Here is a 25,085-nt window from a genome sequence, read left to right as displayed (position 1 = left end):
TCTTCTCTGCTCCAATGAAAACAACCCAAGTCTCTATGGGAGAAAGTTCACTCTACAAGTAATGATTACATTATTAGCCACATCAGGATCTGGTCATCGACCTCTATGCATCTACAGATGGTCAGATTGTCTTCATCCATGCAACTTTAAGGTTGAGTATTTCACAGTCTCACGCAACCAAATAGCTGATTTGTTTAGCCATACTACTATCACAGAAAGTGTGATAGCGAAATGACTTGTGATATTGAAGATTTTGTGATCGCATGATTTCACACACAACCCTGAATCTTGTTATGCGACAAGAGTTGAAGGCAGAATCGGTGATAGACAGTGTACTACAGAAAACCAGTACCTAAAATCCAAGTGGCCAAGCAAAACAGAATGTCATGCCAAGAAAGCATGAAGAAAAAGAATCTAAAAGAAATTTGTTTTTCTCCATGTTCTCTTGTTTGAATTCTTTTTTTTTAATGGCAATTGCTGGGATGATAAAATGGCCACAGCTAGTCACATGCTGGTAGTTCAGTAAAATTCTGAGCAGTTCCAAGGACAAAGGCAAACTCATCAACCTTCTGGAAGGTGACCTGTGTGAACATTCCAGCCAAGCCAACACAAAGAACTAGTTGATGAGCCATCTGCACCAGCCAGATCTGGACAAAGGCAGAATTATTTGTGACTCCTCATCTCCAAAGTTGTGCTAATGCTTCCATACTTATCTGCTCAAAATACAATGGGTTTTAACAAGGGGGCATCATTAGCTGAATGCCTTGACCCAAAACCACCCTGTCACATGACAAGCCTTGAGCTGTTTGAATTGCTTTAATTATACAGCTTTTGGGTTCTATCTTCAGTTGCTGTTTAACCTCAGAAGAGATAATAGGACTCTAGGCTATAGCGGCCTGCCTCTGACCTCCATCTCTCTCAAAGCCTGGTCTCCAGAAAGAATCCTGCATTTCAGCTACAAAGTGAACTAATTCCCAGAATACAAGAATACTTTACTGCATCAACAAGGGAGATGTTGGCCTAGTAATCCAGAAGCCCAGGCAAATTCTCTGGGGAAATTGGTTCAAATCTCAGAGTGGTGCAGAGTGGAATCACTGCAAGTTTGGTGAGCAGGGAGTTCAAGTTTAAGGGTTAATCTTTTATAAAATCTAGTACTGCTTGCTTGCAATTTAGCATTTTACTTAAATTACTGTTTTAAGTTTCTTAGAGGCTTGGGGACAGGGCTAATCAAGCAAATCAAGCCCTCTGCTGGATAGCAGGTGAGATCAGCAAATTAAGTAACTGGCCTAATCTGGTTCTGTAACTGCGAGGTAGGAGAGTCATCTGAATCTCAGTAATATCAATAAGAGAGGTTAAGTGCCCTTCCATGGAAGGCACTGGTGCAGGGTGGAATCACTGTGAGTTTGGTGAGAAGAGAGTTCAGTGAGGAGTGGAGGGAGGTGCTGTTTTCCTTTTCTTGCTCTATTTTCTTCAGCATCCAAGAGGCCATGAGTTGAAAAAACTGCACGAGAAGAGTGATTTTTGAAAACATCCAAGAGTGACATCACAGGGGAAACAAGTTCTTTGAGCAGGACTGGGAGCCAGCACAAGAGGAGTGATGGTCTTGGTAAGCAGGACCTGGTGAGTATTTCTACTGTCCAGTCTTTTGAGTCAAAATTGGTCTTTAGTTTAGATTAAGTAATTTTTAAAGTATAAGAAGTAAAGTAAGGTCCCTAGTACAGATTTAATATTCTTTAAACTAGAGGAAGTAAAAGTTATGGAGTAATTTAAGGGTAAGTAATGCTGAGACAGCTTGGCCATGTGCAATGCTCCTCCTGCGCGATGTGGGGAGTCAGGGCCACTTCCAGTGTCCAGAGCGACCATGTGTGCAGGAAGGGGCTCCAGCTGCAGCTACTTGAAATCCACGTTTCGGATCTGGAGCTGCGGCTGGAGTCACTGTGGAGCATCCGCAAAGCTGAGATCTTTGTGATAGCACATACAGTGCGGCGGTCACACCGCAGGTAAAGAATGCACAGGCAGAAAGAGAATATGTGACCCCCAGGCAGAATAAAAGTACTAGGCAGGAAGTGCAGGAATCCCCTGGGTACACCTCTCTAACAGATTTTCCATTTTGGATACTGCTGGGGGAGATAGTTTCTCAGGGGAATGTAACAAGAACCAAGTCTGTGGCACCACGAGTGGCTCAGCTGCATAAGGGGTGAGAAAAAAGAGTGGGAGAACAATAGTGATAGGGGATTCCATTGTAAGGGGAACAGATAGACATTTCTGCTGCCGCAGAAGTGACATCAGGATGGTATATTGCCTCCCTGGTGCCAGGGTCAAGGGTGTCACTGAGCAGCTGCAGGACATTCTGAAGAGGGAGGGTGAACAGTCAGAGGTCATGGTCCATGTCGGGACCAACAACATAGAGGAAAAGAGATATGAAGTCCTGCAAGCAGAATATAGGGAGCTAGGAAATAAATTTAAAAAGCAAGATCTCAAAGGTAGTAATCTCAAGATTACTTCCAGTGCCATGTGCTAGCGAGATCAGGAATAGGAGAATAGACCAGATGCATGCCTGGCTGGAGAGATTGCGTAGGAGGGAGTGGTTTAGATTCCCAAGGCATTGAGACCAATTCTGGGAAGATGGGACCTGTACCAGCTGGACGGGATGCACCCCAGCAGGATCGGGGCCAATATCTCATAGGCTCATAGACTCATAGATGTCTACAGCACAGAAGGAGGCCATTCGGCATCATGTCTGTGCCGGTCAACAAAGATCTGACTGCACTAATCCCATTTTCAAGCACTTGGCCCATAGCTCTGGAGGCCAAGGCAAGTGAATATCTAAATACTACTTAAATGTTATGAGAGATTCTGACTCAACCACCCTTTCAGGCAGTGAGTTTCAAACTCCCACCACCCTCTGGGTGAAAATATTTCTCCTCAACTCCCCTCTTAGCCTCGTACCTCTTGCCTTAAATCTATGCCCCCTGACTATTGACCACCCCTCTACTAATGGCAAAAGAGCCTTCCTATCCACCCTATCTATGCCCCTCATAATCTTATACACCTCTTTCAGGTCCTCTCTCAACCTTCATTGCTCCACGGAAAACAACCCCAAGCCTATCCAATCTTTCCTCACAGCTCAGACCCTCCAGCCTAGACAGCATCCTGGTAAGTCTCCTCTGCACCCTCTCCTGTGCAATCACATCCTTCCAATAATGTGGTGACCAGAACTGCACGCAGTACTCCAGTTGTGACCTAACCAGCATTTTATACAATTCCAGCATAACCTCCCTGCTCTTGTATTTTATGCCTCGGCTAAAAAAGGTAAGTATCCCATATGTCTTCTTAACCACTTTATCTACCGGCCCTGCTACCTTCAGGGATCTATGAATATGCACGCCTTCAGTACTTTCCGGGGTCACCGTTCATAGTGTAATCCCTTGCCTTGTTAGCCCTCCCCAAGTGCATTACCTCACATCTTTCCGGGTTGAATTCCATTGTCACTGCTCTGCCCACCTGACCAGACCATTGATATCTCCCTGCAGCTTACAGCTATCCTCCTCACTATTTACCACCCCATCAATTTTTGTGTCATCAATGAACTTCTTGATCATACCCCCTACATTGAAGTCCAAATCATTTGTGTACACCACAAACAGCAAGAGCCCCAGCACCGAGCCCTGTGGAACCCCACTGGAAACAGACTTCCAGTCACAGAAACATCCCTCTACCATCACCCTTTGCTTCCTGCCTCCCAGCCAGGGGTATTTGCTAGTACTATGGGGTTGGGTTTAAACTAGAGTGGCAGAGGGTGGGAACCTGAGCGGGGAGACACAAGTGAGGGAAACAAAGATAGAAATGAAAGACAGAAAAGTAAAATGCAAAAGTGGAAGGCAGAGGAAACAAGGGCTAGCTACAAATAGGGCCATAGTACAAAAAAATGTGTAAAAATGTTAAAAGACAAGTATAAAGGTACTGCATCTAAATGCATAGAGCATTCGCAATAAGGTAGAATAATTAACAGTGCAAATAGATGTAAATGTGTATGATATGATTGCAATTATGGAGGCATGGCTGCAGGGTGACCAGGGCTGGGAATTGAATATCAAAGGGTATTTGATATTTAGGAAGGACAGGCAAATGGGTAAAGGAGGTGGGGTGACGTTGTTAGTAAAGGATGACATCAGTGCAATCGTGAAGAAGGATATAGGCTCAGAAAATCAAGATGTTGAATCCGTCTTGGCGGAGCTAAGAAGCAACAAGGGTGGAAAACATGAGTGGGAGTTGTCTATAGGCTTCCAAACAGTAGTGGTAAGGTAGGGGACGGCAATTAGAGATGCATGTAACAAGGATGTTACAGCAGTCATGGGTGGCTTTAATCTACATATAGACTGGCCAAACAATATTAACAATAATACTGTGGCGGATGAATTCCTGGAGTGCGTATGAGATGTTTTTTTTTTAGACTAGTGCATCAAGGAACCAACTAGGGAACAGGCTATCCTAGATTTGGTTTTGTGCAATGAGAAGGGGTTAATTAATAATCTTGTTGCGTGGGGTCCTTCAGGGAAGAGTGACCATAACATTATGAATTCTTAATTAGAATGGAAAGTGAAGGAGTCCAATCCGAAACAAGGGTCCTAAATCTGAACAAAGGAAACTACAAGGATATGAGAGGTGAGTTGGCTGTGATAGATTGGGGAACTTCATTAAAAGGCATGATGGTGGATAGGCAATGGCTAATATGTTAGGAACGAACGCAGGCTTTGCAAAATTTCTGATGCAAAAACACAACAGGAAAAGCAGCCCAACCATGGCTAACAAAGGAAATTAAGATTGTATTAGATCCAAAGAGGTATCATATAAAGCTACTAGAAAAAGTAGCAAGCCCAAGGATGGGGAACAGTTTAGAATTTTGAAAAGGAGGACCAATAGATTGATTGAGAGGGGAAATAGAGAATGAGAGTAAACTTGCAAGGAAGATAAAAATGGACTGTAAAAGCTTTTATAAGTATGTAAAAAGAAAAAGATTAGTGAAGACAAAAATAGGTCGTTCACAGTCCACAACAGGAGAAGTTATAATGGAGAACAAGGAAATGACAGAGCAATTAAACAACTACTTTAGTTCTGTCTTTATGGAAGAAGATACAAATAACTTCCCAGAAATACTAGGGGCAGAATTTTGCCCTTGGCGTGCGGGCTTGGCGGGGGCGGGCAGGGCAGTCAGAAGGCCAACCGCTGCCCATTACTTTGCACTGGTGGGCCAATTAAGGCCCGCCCAGCATGAAACATGAGCTGCCTGTGCGGGTGGGGGGAGGAGGGCAAGAGGGCCGAACACGAACTTGGCGCATGCGCGCGAGTGCACGCTTCATATCTCCCTAAGGCACAGAGCTGCCTTGGGGAGATGAAGTGCTGTTTAAAAAAAAAAGAAAGAAAATTAGAATGTCATAAAACATGTCCCCTCATGTGACTGTGTCACATGAGCAGGGACATATCTTTAATTCAAGTGTAAAATTTTTATTTGCTTTAGGAAACCTCATCCCGCCCATGGATGAGGTTTCCTAAAAAGTGCAAAGGCCACTTGGCTTTTTCACCCGCCTGCTAACCATTAGGTTGGATGGGCAGCATAGATTTGAATTTAATTACCTTTTTAATGGCCTTAACCAGCCTTTTTAATTGTTGGGGGGCTCACTGCTGACTCTGGTGCGGGCCCACCAAACAAAATATCGCAGGAGTGCGCGATGATGTCAGGACACTCACCTGAAGTCATCGCGTGTCATTCTACGCTCGGACAAGTCGGGTGGGCACCCACTCGCCAAGCTTAATATTCTGCCCTTGGGGACCAAGGGTCTAGAGAGAAGGAAGAATTGAAGGAAATTTGTATTAGTAATAAAAATAGTGCTGAAGAAATTGATGGGACTGAAAGCCAATAAATCCCCAGGTCCCGATAATCTACATCCCAGGGTACTAAAGGAGGTGGCCATAAAAATAGTGGATGCGTTGGTTGTCATCTTCCAAACTTTTATAGATTCTGGAATAGTCCTGGCAGACTGGAGGGTGGCAAGTGTGACCACACTGTTTTAAAAAAAAAAGACGGAAAACAGGGAATTACAGGCCAGTTAGCCTAACATAAGTAGTGGATAAAATGCTAGAGTCTATTTATAAAGGATGTGATAACCGGACACTTAGAAAATATCAATGGAATAAGACAAAGACAACATGGATTTATGAAAGGGAAATCTACAAACCTACTGGAGATTTTTGGGCACGTAACTAGTATACTAGATAAAGGAGAACCAGTGGATATGGTGTATTTGGGTTTTCAGAAAACTTTTGATTAAGTCCCACATAAGATGTCAGTGTGCAAAATTAACGCACAGAGGATTGGGGATAATATATTGGCATGAATTGAGAATTTGTTAGCAGGCAGGAAGCAGAGTATGAATAAATGGGCCTTTTTTGGAGTGGCAGGCAGTGACTAGTGGGTTACCGCAGGGATCAGTGCTTGGGCCCCAGCTATTCATAATATATATCAATGATTTGCATGAGGGAACCAATCATAATATTCCCAAGTTTGCTGACGACACAAAGCTATATGGAAATGTACGTGGTGAGGAGGATGTAAAGAGGCTTCAAGGCGATTTAGACAAGTTGAGTGAGTTGGCAAATACATGGCAGATGCAGTATAATGTGGATCAGTGTGAAGTTATCCACTTTGGTAGGAAAAACAGAACAACAAAGTAATACTTAAATGGTGATAGATTGGAAAATGTTGATGTACAAAGAAACCTGGGTGTCTTTGTACACCAGTCACTGAAAGCAAGCATGCAGATACAGCAAAGAAGTTAGGAAAGCAAATAGTATGTTGGCCTTTGTTGCAAGAGGATTTGAGTACAAGAGCAAGGATATCTTACTGCAGCTTGGTGAGACCACACCTGGAGTATTGTGTGTAGTTTTGATCTCCTTACCTAAGAAAGGATATACTTGCTGTAGAAGGAGTGCAGCACAGGTTCACCAGATTGATTACTAGGATCACAGGATTGTCATATGAGGAGAGATTGAGCCTACTGGGCCTGTATTCACTGCAGCTTAGAAGAATGAGAGGGGACCTCACTGAAACGTATGAAATTCTGACAGGGATAGACAGACTGGATGCAGCGATGATGTTACCCCGGCTGGAGAGTCTAGAAAAAGGGGCCACAGGATACGGGGTAGGCCATTCAGGACTGAGATGAGGAGAAATTTCTTCACTCAGAGGATGGTGAATCTGTGGAATTTTCTACCATAGAAGACTGTGGGGGCCAAGTCACTGAATATATTTAAGAAGGTAATAAATTTCTAGGCATTAAAGAAGTCAAAGGGTATGGGGAGAGACCGGGAGTTTGAGGTAGAGGATCAGGATAGAGGATGGAGGATTCATATTGAATGGTGGAGCAGGCTTGAAGGGCTGAATGGCCTACTCCTGCTCCTATTTTATACGTTTCTATGTTTCTATCTTCACCTGCCTCACTACTAGGAAAAAGATCAGCACTTCTGCCAGACGAAGCCAACTGAAAGAACTTTCCTTGAATGGTGATTTACTGGACTCTGGGCTCAGGTGAAACAATAGTTCTAATTTTTTTCTGTTGTCTTTTGCCCTGCACTGCTTTCTTTCCCTTATCCCTCTTTTATTGTATGAATGCAAAACGTGGGGGATGTTGGGAACTCTCTTCCCACATTTTGAGTGTATAAAATAAACTAACCCTCTGATTTTACCCCATCTCGAGTTTGCTGTGGGGTTATTAATAGAGGATTGGATCATTCCAAAACTGAAAAGTTGGGGAAAAATATGCCACCACTTATAAAAGGGGAAATCAAAAATCAAAAACACCCTTCTGTTTACGGATGGGTGGTGAGTGGAGGAATTGGGGCTGTTTGAAATTAAACCCCCTCCTGTCCGTAACAAGAGGAAGAACTGGTCCCGTGCTACAGAAAATACAATGAACTCACATTGTTTGATGACAGTTTTACTGCACGAGGAACTGAAGTGGTTATTCCGAAAGTGCTACAGCAACATGTATTGCAATTTACCTATGAAAGACTTTCGGGTGTTGTTAAGATGAAACAATCATCCTGTGAAGCAATAGATTGCTGCATAAAAGAGTTCATTAGAAACTGTGTAGCTAGTACACTCGGTAAAAAATCGATTAAACTGTGTCCTGCACATCTATAAATGACCCCTTGACCAACAAAAACCATGGCAACAACTCCACAGACATATTTTTGGAGAAGTGCAAGCAATCTCTAGCAATCAATGTTTTTAACTTCTTGTTCATGATGCACATAGAAAATAGGTGGAACTCACTATAACAGATTCCATGACTATCATTTTGGTCATTGATATTGAAACAGGTTGTTTGCAAAATAGGATTTTCCAGAGACCATCACTACAGGCAATGGACCACAGTTTGTTTCCAATCAGTTCACCAAGTTCTTAGCAAGCTATGGAATTCACCACCATCTGACATCTTGATATAACCCACAATCGAATGGTGATGTCAAACAATTCAACAGGATGATGTTTGACATTCTGAGAGGGAAAACATTTGAACAATCCATATTCAACTGTACACATATCAATCCACCCATACTCAAGATAAGTTGTGTCTTTTGCATGCCACTGACCATTCTTCAGCCGTCACCACTATCCAATGAGAATGTCAGGGTGAAAGCTTAAGAAATTGCAAAGCAACAAGGTAAAGGAAAAGTGAACACATGCAAGGAAGCCATGATTTGAAGTTGGGTTCACATCAAGCTGCTAAATCATGACCACAACCTTAGATCATCTTTATCACACCAAGGCAGAGAAAGCGATTGTTTGATACCAACACTCATCTATCGGATGATATGACTGGAATGTGAGAGGTTTGACAGCAAGCAGGCTAGGATATTTCGAGGACAATGATGATGAGGATACATTTCTAATACCAATGGGTTGGTCATGCACCTCATCATAGAACAACCATGAAGAACTACAACCTTAAGTTCGTAGACTTCAATGCCATCATCAGCAACCTTCATATCTCAAAGACTATTTATGTACTTAGAGTTCAGATTGTCTGTTTTCTCTAAGAAATTACTCGATGCACATATATGTTTGTTGTTTTAGAAGGATTCAATTTAAAATGAGGTCCTTCAGTTTGACAAGGGGGGAAAAGATCACAGAATTGTTACAGTGCAGAAGGAGGCCATTCAGCTCATCTTGTCTGTATCAGCCTTCCAAATGAGCAATACACCTGGTGCCATTCTCCCACCTTCTCCTCGTAACCCTGCACCTTCTTCCTTTTCAGGTAACAGTCTAATTCCCGTTTGAATGCCTCAATTAAACCTACCTCTACCACACTCTCAAGCGGTGCATTCCAGAACCCAACCACTCGCTACATAAAGTTTTTTTTTCTCATATGGCTTTTGCTTCTTTTGCCAATTACTTTAAATCTGTGCCCTCTTCTTCTCAATCCTTTAATGAGTGGGAACAGTTTCTCCATATCTACTCTGTCCAGACCTTTCATGATTTTAAATAGTATACCTCTATCAATTCTCCTCTCAGTTGTCCCTTCTCCAAGGAAACCAGTTCTAAATTCTCCAATCTATCTTCATAATTGAAGTTCCTCATCCCTGGAACCATTCTTGTGAATCTCTTCTGCTCTCTCTCCTATGCCTTTACGTCTTTCCTAAAGTACGGCACCCAGAACTGGATATAATATTCCAGCTGAGGCTGAACTAGTGCCTTATACAAGTTCAATATAGAGTATAGGAGCCTTGCTCCTATACTCTATACTCATATTAATAAAGTCGACTACACTCAATGCATTATTAACCGCTCTCTCTCTGCCCTGTCACCTTCAATGTCTTATGCACGTTGTTATAGAGTTGATGTTCCAGACAACTCTTCTTAGTGGAAGCATTTAATTTTATTTACAAGACAGCAGTAGCAAAGACATGTGTGCATCAAACTCTATAACTAAAGAAGAACTCTCCCCTAGAGGTTCCCCGTGCTGCTAGCCTCATTGGTTTACACAGAGCAGGTGATCTTACAACACCACAAGGTTATTCTTAAAGCTACAGTCCAACATTTTCCAAAACTATAATTGCTACATTCCTCCCCCTTTAACTTTTCTGTACATTTTGTATTTACAAGGATATTCATCTCATGACAGGTCATGAAATTACAAGTTCAGTCTTTCAGGTGGTTTCCTGATTCGTGTAGAACGTTGTAGCTCCATGACTTCAGATTCTTTTGCAGGAAACACATTTTCTGGAACCGCATTAACATCAGGTACCTCATTAGGCACATGCAGTTCAGTGTCTTCCACTCTGACAAAGGCATGTCTGTCTTTGGTTGAGTAACTTCAACAGGAACTATTGGTTCAGCAATGATTACAGGTGGAACATCATCATGTTGGGGTATCTCCCTTTTTCTTAAATGATCCACATGCTTACGGCCCTCCACTTCCACGTGGTATGACAATGGTCCGGTCACACAACTTGCTTTACCACTCAGGTCCTCCACCGAAATTCCTTACATATACTTCTCCAACAGTAAATTGTCGCTCACGACTATGCAAATCATGAGTCGATTTTTGGTTCCCTTGACTTTTCTCCACCTTCCCCTTCAAATTGGGAAGTATTATGCTTCTTCTTGTTCAAAGACGGCACCTCATCAATAATCCTGCAGATGTTGCTCCTGTCGGAGGGGTTGTTCTGTAGTGAAATAGAAAACGAGCAAGTTTGGTCTCCAACGAATCACTTGTTAACTTCTTCATTCCCGCCTTAAAAGTTTGTACTGCCCTTTCTGCCAGTCCATTTGATGACGGATGTTACAGTGCAGTCTTCACGTGATTGATACTGTTAAGGCTGAGGCTGATTAAATCGTTGGAACTCAGCGCTCTTAAATGCGGTACCTCTATCTGAGACAATTACCTCTGGCAATCTGATAGCGAAGCTCTGGCATAGTTTTTCTATAGTGGTGCCTGACGTTGGCAACTTTACCTCAAACATCTAACGGCTTGGAATGAGCATCTATAATCAGTAGAAACATGGTTCCAAGGAAAGGATTGACTTAATCAGCATGCAATCTCACCCAGGGTCCACCAAGCCACTCCCATGGGTATAATGGGGCTGCCACCGGCAACTTTTGTAGCTGTTGACATTGCACAGTGTTTTACCACCTTTTCAATATTGTCATCCATTCCCAAAGATAACCAAAGATAACTTCATGTTATCATCTTCATTCATGGGATCCCTGGATGGGCACTGTGTAGCTCTACTAAGAGTAGTTCCCTTCCTTGTGAAGGAACTACTACTCATACATCCAATAATAGAATACCATCTTAACTGCTCATCTCGTGTCTTCAGTTGAAAAACTGTTTCAATTTATCAGAGACTGGTTCCTAGGACCAATCATATAACACTTGGTCTCTCACTCAAGACAGGATGGATCACGATTCATCCAGTTTCTTATCTGCCTGGCACAGACTGGAGAGAAATCTAGAAAATTCATCACTAATACGAGCTCCTATGGGATTGGGACATATTCATCATTCTCTTGCAAAGGAAGGCATGAAACCCTGATCCATGTACAAAGGTGTAGTCATATGCCACCAAAATTAGAACCGATCTTTGTATTCTTGCAGAAGCTATGGGAGATATAGCCTTTTCCTCACTAAACAGACCCAAAAGTGGCTTGTGGTGTGATACTATGGTGAAATGTCGCCCGTGCAGGTATTGGTGGAATTTGTTTACACCAAAAATAATCAACAGACCTTTTTCGATCTGGGAATATCCTTTTTCAACTGTGCTAAGTGTCCTGGATACATAGCCTATCGGTCTCTCTGTGCCATCCTCCATTTTGTGAGATAGTACTGCTCCCATTCCATAGGGGAACACATCACAGGTTAGCACCAATTCCTTTGTCTGGTCATAATGCACAAACAACTTTGAAGAGTGCAAGAGTATTGTTTTACTTTCATGAAGGCTTCTTCTTGGGGTGACCCCCAAAACCAATGCTGGTTTCTTTTCTTAGCAGTGAATGTAGAGGGGCTAGAACTGTGGATAAATTTGGTAGGAATCACCCATAATAATTTACCATCCCTAGAAATGATTTAAGTTTGGCATAGAGATCTTCAATCTTGGGAATAGGGTACCTGCCCAGTTTGGCTGCTCTGTTGACCATTAGTTTATAGTCCCCACAGATCTGGACAGTCTGGTCTGTTTTTAAGGACAGGGACTATGGGTGCTGCCCGCTCTGAGAACTGAACCGCTTTTATGACACCCAGCCTCTCTAGCCTGTTCAGCTCAGCATAAACCTTCTCTCTCAGGGTGTATGGCACCGGTCTTGCTTTCAAGAAACAAGGGGTTGCTTCTGGGTCCACGTAAATCTTGACTTGTAGGCCTTGGATTTTTCCCAGTTCATCCTTGAAGGCGGTGTCATTTTTTTTAGCAGCTCTGGTAGACCACCAGCTCGCAACTGGAAAATTTCAGACCAGTTTAATTTAATCTCTTCCAACCAATCACAACCTAGAAGGCTTGGCCCTTCTATCACCATCACTGGTAGCTATGCTGATTGGTGTCTATAATGAACAGTTACTCTGGTGATACCTTTTACCTGGATTTCTTCACCTGTGTATGTTTTCAAGTTGGCCGATGATTGTTCCAAATTTAATTGTTGATCACCTTTATTTAAATATCTGAATGTGTGTTCTCCTACAGTGGTAGAAGCACCCTTGTCTACTTCCATTTTTAATGGTTTGCCATTGACTTGCACTGTGACAATAATTGGCTCTGTCTTCCCAACTTTCATGTTGAATAATGAATAAATGTCAGAATTGGTTGTCTCTGGCTCTTCTACATTATATATTTCATTGGACTTCGATTGTTGTTTGGAGGCTTGCTTTGCATTGTCTCATTGTGTCCACTTCTGTGACAAAAATAACATTCTACTTTTTTTAATTGCCAATCGCTAGAAGAATGATTGTTTCCACATCAATAAAAATTAGTTTTCAACTTTGTTGCTAAGCTGTTTCCTCTCATTTCCTGGTTAGCAGGGGCTGTTTCCCGCTTTGCGGCGGAGTCCGGCTTTTTGCTCCACTTTCGGCTGACTATTCCGGCCCAACTAGGAGGACGACGCAATTTGGCGCCCCTTGAATTGCTTGTGAATCACTTACAGCACTTTCCATCACAAGTGCTATCTCTAACACTTTCTTAAAATCAAGATTCACTTCAGCCAACAATCTTCTTTGAATAGCATCCTCCTGCATGTCACATACCAAACGATCTCTGAGCATGTCATTCAGGATTTCACCGAAATTCCATTAGTTGTTTTAGCTTCACCACGTAGGTAGCAATGGTCTCTCCTGGGGCTCTATTCCATGAATTGAACCTGAACCTTTGCATTATAACTGAGGGCTTGGGTTGAAAATGTCCCTTAATGAGGTCTACTAATTCACTAAAAATCTTTGAATCTGGGGCACTGGGGGCCATCAAGCTTCAAAATAAACTGTAGATTTTGCTCCCACAAATACTCAGGAGAACAGTTCTCCTCTTTTCCTCCCCCATGATTTCATTGGCTTGAAAGAAGAACGCAAGATGTTCCATATATTGACACCAATTGTCTGTAACTGGCTCAAAGGGATCAATTCTGCTAAACTGTGGCACCTCGGATGAGTATATCTTCCTTTTTTTTTAATTATCTTAGGTACTCACAATCACTGGGCAAGGTATAGTACCGGATCTGATTTATCCTCAGTGCCAGTTTGTTATAGAGTTGATCTTCCAGACAGCTTTTCTTATTGGAGACATTTAACTTTATTTACAAGACTGCAGTAGCAAAGACGTGTGCATCAAACTCCATAACTAAAGAAAAACTCTCCCCTAGAGGTTCCCTGTGCTGCTAGCTCATCGGTTTACACAGATCATGTGGTCTTACAACACGGGGGGAGACTTTTCTCCCCATCAGGCAGGCCGGTAGGGAGCGGGTACAGAGCCGATTGCCTTCCTCAATCGGCTGCACGCCGCCATTTTACGTGGGCGGGCCAATTAAGGCCCACCCAGCATGACATGCATCCGGTAGTGCTCAACGCTACCTGTGCGGGTGGGGGGAGGAGGAGGGAGAGTCGGGGCCTGTGCTCTTTCGCGCATGCGTGGGAAAGGGCGCTTTAATCTCCCTGAGGCAGCTGTGTGCCTCAGGGAGATTCAGTTAAGTTTCAAAGGTGGAAAAAATAAATAAATAAAATTATTCAGACATGTCCCCTCAAGTGACAGTGTCACATGATCTGGGACATGTTTATGAATTTTCATTAAAATCTTTATTTAACTAATAAACCCTTCATGAAACTTCATCCTGCCCCTGGATGAGATCTCATGAAAAATGCAAAGGCCACCTGGGCCCTTGACTGCCTGCCAACCTTAAGGTTGGACAGGCAGTCCTGACAATTACATTAATTACCTTATTAATGGCCTTAGCAGACCTCTGATAGTTTGGCGGGCAGGCAGCCAACTCCAGTGCACACCCGCTGAACGAGAGATCGGAATGACGCGCGGTGACATTGGGACGCACGTCAGACATCACCACACGTCATTTTACGTGTCAGTGTGTGGGAGCCCGCCCACACACGCTGAACAGAAAATTCTGGCCAGGGTTATTCTTAAAGCTACAGTTCAACGTTTCCCAAAATTATAATTGCTACACACATGTACACCCAGGTCCCTCTACTCCTGCACTCCCTTCGCAGTTGTATTATTTATTTTGTATTGTCTCTCCATGTTCTTCCTATCAAAATTATTCACTTCACATTTCTCTGCATTGAACTTCATCTGCTTTTAACTTCACCTGCCACTTATCTGCCCATTCTACCATTTGTCTATGTCCTTTTGAAATTCTACACTAACCTCTTCACAATGTTCACAATGCTTCCAATTTTCGTATCCTCTGCAAATTTTGAAATTGTGCCCTGTGCACTAAGGTCTAGGTTTTTTATATATCTCAGGAGGACCAAGGGTCCGAACACCAACCACTGAGGATCTCCACTACAATCCTTCCTCCAGCCCGAAAGACATCCATTAACCACTACCCTGTTTCCTGTCACTCAGCCAATTTCATACCATGTTGCCTCTGCCCCTTTTACTCCATGAGCTATAACTTTGCTCGCAGGTCTGCTATGCAGCACTGTATCAAATGCCTTTTGAAGTCCATGTACACCACATCAACTGCATTGCCCTCATCAACCCTCTTTGTTACTGCTTCAAAAAACTCCAGCAAGTTAGTTAAACATGATTATCCCTTAAAAGATCCATGCTGGGTTTCCTTAATTAACCTGCACTTGCCCATGTGACTATTAATTTTGTCCCAAATTATTGTTTCTAGAAGTTTCTCCACCATCAAAGTTAAACTGACTGGCCTGTAATAGCTGGGCTCATCTTTACACTTTTTTTGGACAAGGGTGTAACATTTTCAATTCTCCAGTCCTCTGGCACCACCCCTGAGCCTAAGGAAGACTGGAAAATTATGGCCAGTGCCTCCATAATTTCCACTCTCGCTTCCCTCAGGATCCTTGGATGCATCTCATCCGATCCTGGTGCTTTATCCACTTTAAACACAGACAGCCTATCCATAAGATCTCTATTGTATGAATTTTAAATCTTTCTCATGTATTAATTACCTCCTCTTTCACCATGGCCAGAGTAGCACTTTCCTTCTTGGTAAAGACATCTGCAAAGTATTCATTTAACACCTCAACTATTTCCTCTGCCCCCATGCATAAATCCCTTTTTTGGTCCCTAACTGGCCTTATCCCTCCTTTTATCACCCTTTTACTATTTATTTGCCTATAGAAGACTTTAGGATTCCCTTTTATGTTAGCTGCCAGTCTCTTTTCAGACTTCCCCTTTGCTTCTCTTATTTGCTTTATCCCTCTGAGCTTCTGTATTCAGCCTGGTTCTCCATTGAATTATCCACCTGACATCTGCCATAAGCACACTTTTTCTTCTCTGTCTTGATCTCTATCTCTTTTGTCATCCAGCCAAATTTGAATTTGTTTGCCCTACATTTCCCTTTCAAGGGAATTTACCTTGACTGTGTCCGAATTGTCTCTCCTTATGAAGATAGCCCATTGTTCAGCTACCATTATTCCTGCCAGCCTTTGAATCCAATTTATTTGGCCCAGATCCATTCTTACCCCAATGAAGTTGGCTTTCCCCGAATTAATTATTCTTTGTCTAGATTGTTCTTTGTCCTTTTCCATAGCCAACCTAAATCTTATGATACACTGATCACTTTATCTGGTAGATCTATCGAGTAGTCAGGGCACTCAGACACGCTGTAGCATGATTGGAATTCACTTGTATTGCCTTTCCAGGGCTCAGATCATAGCTGGTGAGATTTCCATAGTGCAATCTTTCGGATAAGTCTACAGGCATTCTAGAAAGAGTATCTGCAACATCTTACTAGAGAGGTACTGGATGGCAAAATTATAATCTGCCACCTCAGCTACCCATCGCTGACCTGTTGCATTGAGCTTTGCTGTGGAGAGATTGTAAGCAAGTGGATTATTGTCAGTGTATACAGTGAAGGAGGGTGCATAGTAGAGGTTGTCCCTAAATTTTTCAGTCAACTTCAAACTAAATGTAATATTCAATTATTAAATTGTTTGTTATTTGATTACGTGTGTGTTTTTGACTCTTCCTTATTCTGTTAGTCAAGCCTGGATATGATGACAGAGAAAGAGAAACTAAAAGTAAGCTCGTTGTGTTGTAAATAAAGTTCCTGTATATCTCCAAGACAAAAAACACAACAATCAGGTTTATTAGTTTCTATACTTTGCCTAGTGTTTACTCAATACTCCAACAACTGTAAGATCACCTTCAGTCCTTGAAATCTGATGTAAATGTTGATAATCCATGGTTTACCTTGACATGCACTAAGAAATGCATCCTGCATTTCCTGATCTGTTGTCTTCTTGTTCATCACTGCTTCAGTTTCATAATCTACGTCCACAAATTATAATACATCATCATCTACAAAACCTTTCACTGTCTACTTCCTTCAGGTTTACATCTCTGCTTGCACCTTCTGCTCTCATCTAATGTGCCTCTCCCTCCCTCCACTTGGCCATCAGTGACACTTGTCAGCTATATTACCTCCATATTCTGAAATTCTCTCCCTAGACCCCTCTCTCAACAACACAACTGTAGTTATATAGTGTCTTTAAATGTAGAAAAATGTCCCAAGCTTTTCAGAGGCATAATCAATTTTCACAAGAATGGATGCCAAGCCAAAATAATGAGATATTAGAAAATGTGACCAAAGCAGAGGTGAGATTTAAAAGGGATCTTAAAGGAGGAGAGATAAATAGAGCAGTTGCGTGAAGGAATTTCGTAGAATGGGGTCTAGGTGACTGAAGGCAATACTGCTACTGGTAGGGAAAATGTACAAGAATCCAGAGTCAGAGTGACAAAAAGTTATGCGAAAGCTATAGGTTAGAGGAGATTACAGAGATAGGCCATGAAAGGATTTAAACACAAGGCTAAGAAGTTTAAATTTCAAATGTTGTGGAATCATGAGTCTATATAGATCATAGTATACAGGGATAGAAGATATAAGCAGCAAAGCTTTGGGTGAGCTGACCTTTACAGTGTGCGAAGGATGAGAAAATGAAATACTCAAATCTGGAGATGTCAAAGACATGGAAAAGAACTTCTGCAGCAGATGGGCTAGGTATGGTTAGTGGTGGCTGATATTAAGTGGGGGGTGTGGTGTGGATGTGGTGGTAGAAGTAAGAAGCCTTTTTGATAGAAATATAGGGTTGAATACTCAGCTCAGGGTCAGCTAGGATGTTGGAACTGAGCACAGTCTGATTTAGTCTGAGAAATGGGATGGAATCGGTGGTAAGCATACAGAGTTTTTGATGGGGTCTGAAGATGGTGGCTTCCATCTTCCCAGTGTTTAACTGAAGGAAATCATGGCTCATCTAGGATTGGAAGTTGGACAAGCAGTTTGATAACACAGATAAATGGAGGGGTCAAGAGAGTGATGCACTGATAGAGCTGGATATTATAAGTGTTCATGTAGAAGCAGCATGTAAATGTGGAAGAGATGGGGGCAAAGGAATTTGGGAGATTTTACAGATATTGGTGTGGAGCAGGATAGGTTAGGGCTACAACAGGTTGTTGAGGCCCTGCTTTTAAGATCAACATGGCCTCCAAATCTGTGGCTGTTTCCAAGCTCTTAAGCACCTTTCCTGCCTCCCCAATAATATCAGGGTCTCAATCTTTCACCATTCTCCACAAGTCACTCACTGTAAAATTTACTCTGGTTCTAAAGCAAGATGTCCAATCAGAGATCCATCTTACTTATTTAAAGTTACTACTTAAAGTAATGAAAATATGCCTCTTGATTTCTGTGAATCATTTTGTGCATTAAAAGTAAATTGTGTCCTAAAAATGGCTCTTAGCATTCAAGTAAAGCAGTTTATAGAAATCTTCTAGAAGATGAATTAAAACATTTCGAAATGATCAGCATGGAGCAGTTATTGGTCAGAAATTGACTGCAAAAATGAGAAATGGGAACATTATATATGCGACAATGGAATAAATTGAATTTTGGTAACTTTGTCATTTTAATTGCAACCACCCTTCCCCCAAAAGTTGCAGAAACTTCCATCTCTTTGAATTTCCCTGTATCTCACCCTATCATCACTGATGTGGGATATTTTTTGAAACCTATTCATCAGGATTTTTGCAAGGTGGAACATACCCTTTTGTCTGCACACAAAGAGGTCCTTCTCCAAAATTGAAGAAAAAAATCACTGTTTATCCCAGTCAATCCTGTACCTAAAAATGAGGGAAAGAAAGCATTAAATCCAGTGCAGGCTAACTATCCTTTAATTTATACATTGCAGATAACTCTTATCCAAATGGATATTCTCAAAAATCCTCAGGTGTGTTGCTATCTTTTGAAGTAGTTAGAATTTTGTAACAAAGAAAAACATGGTTATCACCCAGAGTTGACTTCTAGATATCCTGGATTGATGTTCTCTATTGTCTGTTGCTTTTCTTTAACATTCACACAGATTCCACTAAGGTTATACCTTTTCAATCAATCCCTGAGCTAAACCATATCTGCTTTCCCCTTTTTTACCCACCTATCTGCATTCAATCCACATGTCAAATGTGAATTTCTGATGTCTGGATTTAAAAACTGTTCAAATAATCTCTTGGTTGATCCAATGCCTTTTCCTTTCGAGCAGGCATCTTTTTTCCATGTTTAACAACCTCTGTGAAGCTTAATGTTTTTCATGGAGCCCTATCTACAGTCTTAGAAGAATTATTATAACCCTGGAAAAGTCTTTAAATCATTTCTCCATTCCTGCTACACTTTATTATAGGCTTCTGACAGGGTATGCTAAAGAATTGAATGAGTAATTGTAGAAAAAATTTGCACTAGGTATATGTTATTTCAGTGAGCATTAGGCAAGCATTTTTTAAATTAATTCATCCATGTACAGGAAGATTCTTAACTTGTTTTTTTAACCACATCAAACTCACTGTATTTTCAAGTACACATTATTCAAAATTTGCAATTAAACATGATAAAATGTCCCAAGGTGTTTCATAGAAGTTTTGTCTAACAAAATTTAACACCAAGCTACATTAGAAGGTATTAGGGCAACTTGTTCACAGAATGCAGAAAGCCTGGACTGCTTCACGACTTGCAACATTTAAGTTCACTCATTTGTCAGACTTGTCCTGCATTTCGGGGCACCCTGTCATTGGGGGCCCCGTGCCACCCCATGGTTTGTTTCATGGTAAATTCGCCACTGAGGACAAATTACCAGAAGCTTGGCCAAAGAGGTAAGTTTAATCTCTAAATGGAGAGAGATTTGAAGAGGTTTAGGGAGGGAATTCCAGAACTTAGGGTTCAGGCAGCTGAAGGCAAGGAGGGCAATAGTAGAGTGAAGAACATCAGGGATACGCAAGAGACCAGAACTCAGGAGGGGCGCTGATGTCTTCGAACGTTGTGGGGCTGGAAGAGATTACTGAGATAGGGAGCAATGAGACCATGGTTGGATTTGAAACAAAGGTGAGATTTTTTTTAAATTGAGGCATTGCTTAACTGGTAGTCAAAGTAGATCAGTGAGCATAGCGGTGATAGGCAAATAGAACTTGCTGTGAGTTAGGATACGGACAACAGAGTTTTGAATGAGTTGAAGTTTATGGAGGGTACATGGTGGGAGGCTAGCAGAGAGAGCATTGGAATAGTCCAGCCTAGAAGCAACAAAGGCATGGTGAAGGTTTCAGCAGCAGATGAATTGGGGCAGGGGAGAAATTTTTAATGATTTTCTTACTTTAGTCCTCACTAGACACCATAGCTGAATTTTACACTGGAGGTGGGGTTCCCACTACCCAACATAAAGTTTGAGGGCAAGCCTTGCTATTTTGAACCTCTCTCCACGTTCACTTCTATACCTTTGACTCCAACTTAGCATCTGTCTGTATCCTTCTCCCTGACTTTACTGCTGTCCATTTCCATTTTCTCTTTCTTACTCTTCAGATTTTACCTCTCTCTTACATAGGACAGTGAAAAGCAGCAGGATTAGAAATCAGACAGTCGGTTGGGCTAGAAGCAGCAGCAAACCAGGAACCTGAAAACAGGGAGCAGCAGCATCATTGGCATTCAGGTGAATAGGCAGCTTAGATGTGATCGGCATGCATGAATGCATGGTGAGCAAAGGGTGTCAGTGATGCTGTTGGATGGTGGAGATTGTAAAGGATTAACTCTAATTATAGCTACTGAGCATGCTCGTAAGGAGTTATGTCACACTGATGTCACTCACTGAAGGAAGATAACTGAGAAGCAACTTAGAGAATAGCTCCAGCTAAGTCTTAGCCTTACTTCATCTTTGTAAATAGATAGTATGTAAATAAATGCGTTTTCCACAAAAGACCATTGCCTGCAGCAAGATCTCTAAAGTAAGAAGCTAATGAATCTTTAGATACAAGAACAGTGACTGACAGTGGCAGGAGTGACTACACCCACAGAGAAACAGTAGAAAACGGCGGAAAAAACCTCAAGTGAAGCCAGGCAATAGTTCAACTAAGCGGGTGAAGAACTTCAAGGCCAACCTAGGAGCCGTGGAGAGGACAAAATAATGAGGGAAGCCCAATGACTGGCAAGACAAGCAGCACAAGTAAAGACAACCACGGATTTAGAAATGGCTGTTACTTGCCCCTACCAGAATCATTTCAAAATATAGAGGGCCCCAGACAGGCTGAGCAATAACAAAATTGGGGATACAGTTTACCCAGTACCACAATGCCTCAGGTCTTGCAAGCAAAGAGAGCAAAGATCAAGCTAGTACTTTGTTATATGCTGTTGGGAGCGTAGCAGATGATATGCTGGCCAGACAGGGGGCAAAGGAAGAGACAGCCTCCTTATGGGGATGTCATCAGAGCCTTTGACCCATATTTCATAAAAAATATTGTCATTGAGGGGGCAAAATTTAATCAGCATAGTCAAAGACAGAGTGAAGGGATTGACTCATTCATCAATGAATTATATTGCCTAGCCGGAAACTGTGAGTATGGAACACTAAAAGGCGACCTGACCAGAGTTAGAATAGTCGTTGCCATTTATATGAGAATCTTTCAGACTTATTACAATCTTGGGCAGATTGAAATTTAAGCAAAGCTGTACAACTGGCCAGACAGGTTGAAGAGAATAAGACTTTTATCAGAGATGCGAGGGAAATTGACCAAGAATATCCCAATGAAGCTGTTCAATTTGTGTGTTGTAAAACCAGAAAGATAGCAAGGCAGCAATCGGTGAAACATCCCGAAAAGCAGCCAACTGCTATTTTCCAATGTCCCCACTATGGCGGGAAGAAGGTCCACAGGTGGGAATAATGCTCCACCTGAATGGCACAGTGCCATGGCTGTAGCAAGTTAGGCCATTTTAAAATGATCTGCCATTCTAGGAAATCTGTTTACAAGACAGAAGGAGAAATCTACTAAAGGAGCTTCCAGTCAAGAAATTCAAGACCTTGACAACCAGGAAAACACCTTCCTAGGAGAAATGAAGGAAAATGCAAACCAGTATTGGAGTGCTGACATTGATGTAAATGGGCATCTGGCCAAATTCAAGCCAAACACAGGGGCTGGTGTCTCAGTGTTGTCTTAAAGAGTTTCATGACCGAATAAAGTGACAGTGCAACCATCCTCTAATCAACTCCAAGGTCCAGGGGAATCATGTTACATGTTCATGGCCAGCTAGAGACGATACTGAAATGCAAAGGTAGAGAAATTTCTGAAACATTGTACATTATCAAGAATCAAGCATCCTCTTTGTTGAGCAGAAAAGCCTGCATAGCTCTGAACCTGCTTCCAAAAGTTGGTGAGGTCAATGCAGAAGCACAAGATAATGAATTTAGAAAGGAATTCCCCACACTTTTTATAGGCTTGGGTAAGCTGAAAACCTTGTATTACATTACACTCAAGACACGCGCTAAGCCCCTTTGTCTATTCACACCAACAAAGGTCCCACACCCACTTCTGAAAAGTCAGGAGTGAGATCCAGGCAATGTTGCAACAAGGAGTTATTTCACCAGTTACTAATCCAACCAGCTGGTGCTCTGGTATGGTACCGGTCCTGAACCCTAATGCCTCACTTCATATCTGTGTTGATCTAACATACCTCAACAAGGTAATGGAAAGAGAAATACATCAAGTGGCATTGGTGTTGAGGACTTGGCCAAACTTATAAAAAGCACCATCATCATCAAACTTGACACCAACAGCAGGTTTTGGCAATTGCCATTGGACCAAGAGTCCAAACTCTTAATTACTTTCATTATGCATTTTGGACAGTAATGTTTTAACAGAAATTTCTGCCATTTGGCATCACATCAGCCCTGAAATATTGCGAAGGACAATGTCCAATATACTGCAGGGCATTGACAGCATTACATGCCACATGGATAACATCTTCATTCACGGGCCAATAAAACAAGAGCACGACAAACGGGTCAGGGAAGTCTTACTAATGTTGCAAGAGGCTAGCTTGACACTCAATGACAAATGTGAGTTTTCTAGGCCCATGATAAAGTTCCTAGGGCACATTATACCAGCGATTGGGAATACCATAGACCCACAGAAAACTAAGGTATTAAACGAATTCCCACCACCTCGAAATGTAATGGAGCTACAAAGATACATGGGCATGGTCAACCAACGAGGCAAATTTCTGCCTCACTTAGCCCAGATAAATGAACCTCACAGACATCTTTTGGGACAGAACCAGGCGTGATGTTGAACTGAGCATAAGCAGCAGTCATTCGAACATATCAAAATGATGCTAACATCCTCAAACATCCAAGGCCACTACAACCCTCAACTTTCCACGATTGTGGCAGCTAGTGCATCTGCAATGGGACTAGGAACAGTGTTATTCCAGGTCCAAAGTGATGGCAAACAAAGACCTCTTTACTACACAGCCAGGTCATTAACAGAGACTCAACAGCACTATGCTATGATCGAAAAGGAAGCCCTTGCACCGAATTGGGCATGTGGAAAATTCTTTATGTACTGGGCCTGCACTTTAAGTGAAACCAATCACAAGCCATTAGCAACATTGTTGAAAGCAAAGGAAATTGCAAAGAGGCCACCCAGAATTCAGCAATTCTGGCTTCAACTCATGCGATATGATGCAACTACTAAGTAAACTACAGGGTAAATATCAGACTACAGCCGATATACTGTCCAGGATACTCACCACTTACCCAGTACAGGAAGACAAAGCTCCATAGCAGAAGTTGAAGCCTTTACAACCTTGACTACCAAATTCTTGACGGCAACAGACCAGAAATTGCACAAATTTCATAAGGTCCAAAGACAAGATGAAGTGCACCCAGGTTTGAGCGTACTGCATGGACAGATGGCCACTGCACATTCCAAGCAACCTTGTCTTCAGGCAATATTTCAAACAGCGGCACCACTTCAGCATCATAGATGACCTCCTGGTATCGATGCAAGAGTGGTGATACCATGAACTCTCCGCTTGGAAGTCCTCCAGAGAATCCACCAAGGGCATCTTGGCATAACCAAGTGTCAAGCCAAGGCACAACAGACTGTATGGTGGCCATGGATTTTGCACTCTATTAAACAGATGGACCCCAGCTGTGTCACCTATGCCATCGACAGGCAGGAGTAGAAAGAATCACTTCTGCCCTCCTCCTTCCATCAAGGCCTTGGGAATGCCTTGGCATGGATTTATTTGACCATAAAAGGAAAATATTTCTTATACTGGTAGGCTCTTATTCCTGCTGGATAGAGGAGCGAAAGCTACACGACCTCATTTTGAAGCCCAGAAGAAAATGTTCTCTACACATGGCATTCCCACTGTTGTCATCTCCAATAATGGACCACAATTCATCAATGAGTGCCTTCAATCCTTCACAAAGTTGTATGGATTTGTACTTGCCACAAGCTCCCCAAAATACCCACAGTTTAACAGAGAAGCTGAGTGAGGAGTACACACTGTCAAAGACCTCTTGAAGAAGAATGATAGCGTTGAGCTTGCTCTGCTTAGTTATCATTCCACACTATTGCATAATTGGTTTGCTCCATGTGAGCTTCTGATGGGCTGCAAACTAAAGACACAACTTCCTTTCCTGCACACCCCCCGGAACGGTAATTGAGAAGCTACAGCAACCAAGATCGTATCTGGTCAAGACACAAACAGGAATCAATTCGCAGCAACAGATCTGCCCTAATCGCAATGGGCAGAATGCCATTAACAGCAATTACCCCAAACCTAAAGAGATTGTTACACCTACAGTACCACAAATGAGAGAACCATGTAGAGTAAAGGGTTAACTCTAATGATAGCTTCTAAGAATGTGCGTAAGGAGTTATGTGATTGTGATGTCACTCATTGAAGGAAGATGACTGAGAAGCCTCTTAGAAAGTAGCTCCACTTAACTTTTGTAAATAGTTAGTATGTAAATACATGTGTTTTCAACAAAAGACCATTGCCTCCAGCAAGATCTCTTCTAGAGTAAGAAGCTAAC

General features: G+C 42.1%; 1 protein-coding gene across 2 annotated transcripts in view; it reads right to left on the bottom strand.

Annotated features, from left to right (window-relative positions):
- The window catches only part of klhl4 (kelch-like family member 4), a 395,441-nt gene that overhangs the window by 199,962 nt on the left and 170,394 nt on the right, over positions 1 to 25,085 (bottom strand). The window contains exon 2 of one of the 2 annotated variants that reach the window (XM_078547230.1): positions 18,776 to 18,852. The exons of the other annotated variant lie outside the window; for it this stretch is intronic. The gene's annotated coding sequence lies outside the window, so the exon portion shown is untranslated. The remainder of the gene's footprint in view (positions 1 to 18,775; positions 18,853 to 25,085) is intronic. 2 annotated transcript variants of the gene reach the window in all.

Source organism: Cetorhinus maximus, chromosome 8, assembly GCF_964194155.1.
Source record: "Cetorhinus maximus chromosome 8, sCetMax3.hap1.1, whole genome shotgun sequence".
Lineage (NCBI taxonomy): Eukaryota > Metazoa > Chordata > Chondrichthyes > Lamniformes > Cetorhinidae > Cetorhinus > Cetorhinus maximus.
This window is presented reverse-complemented; position numbering and strand designations above follow the sequence as displayed.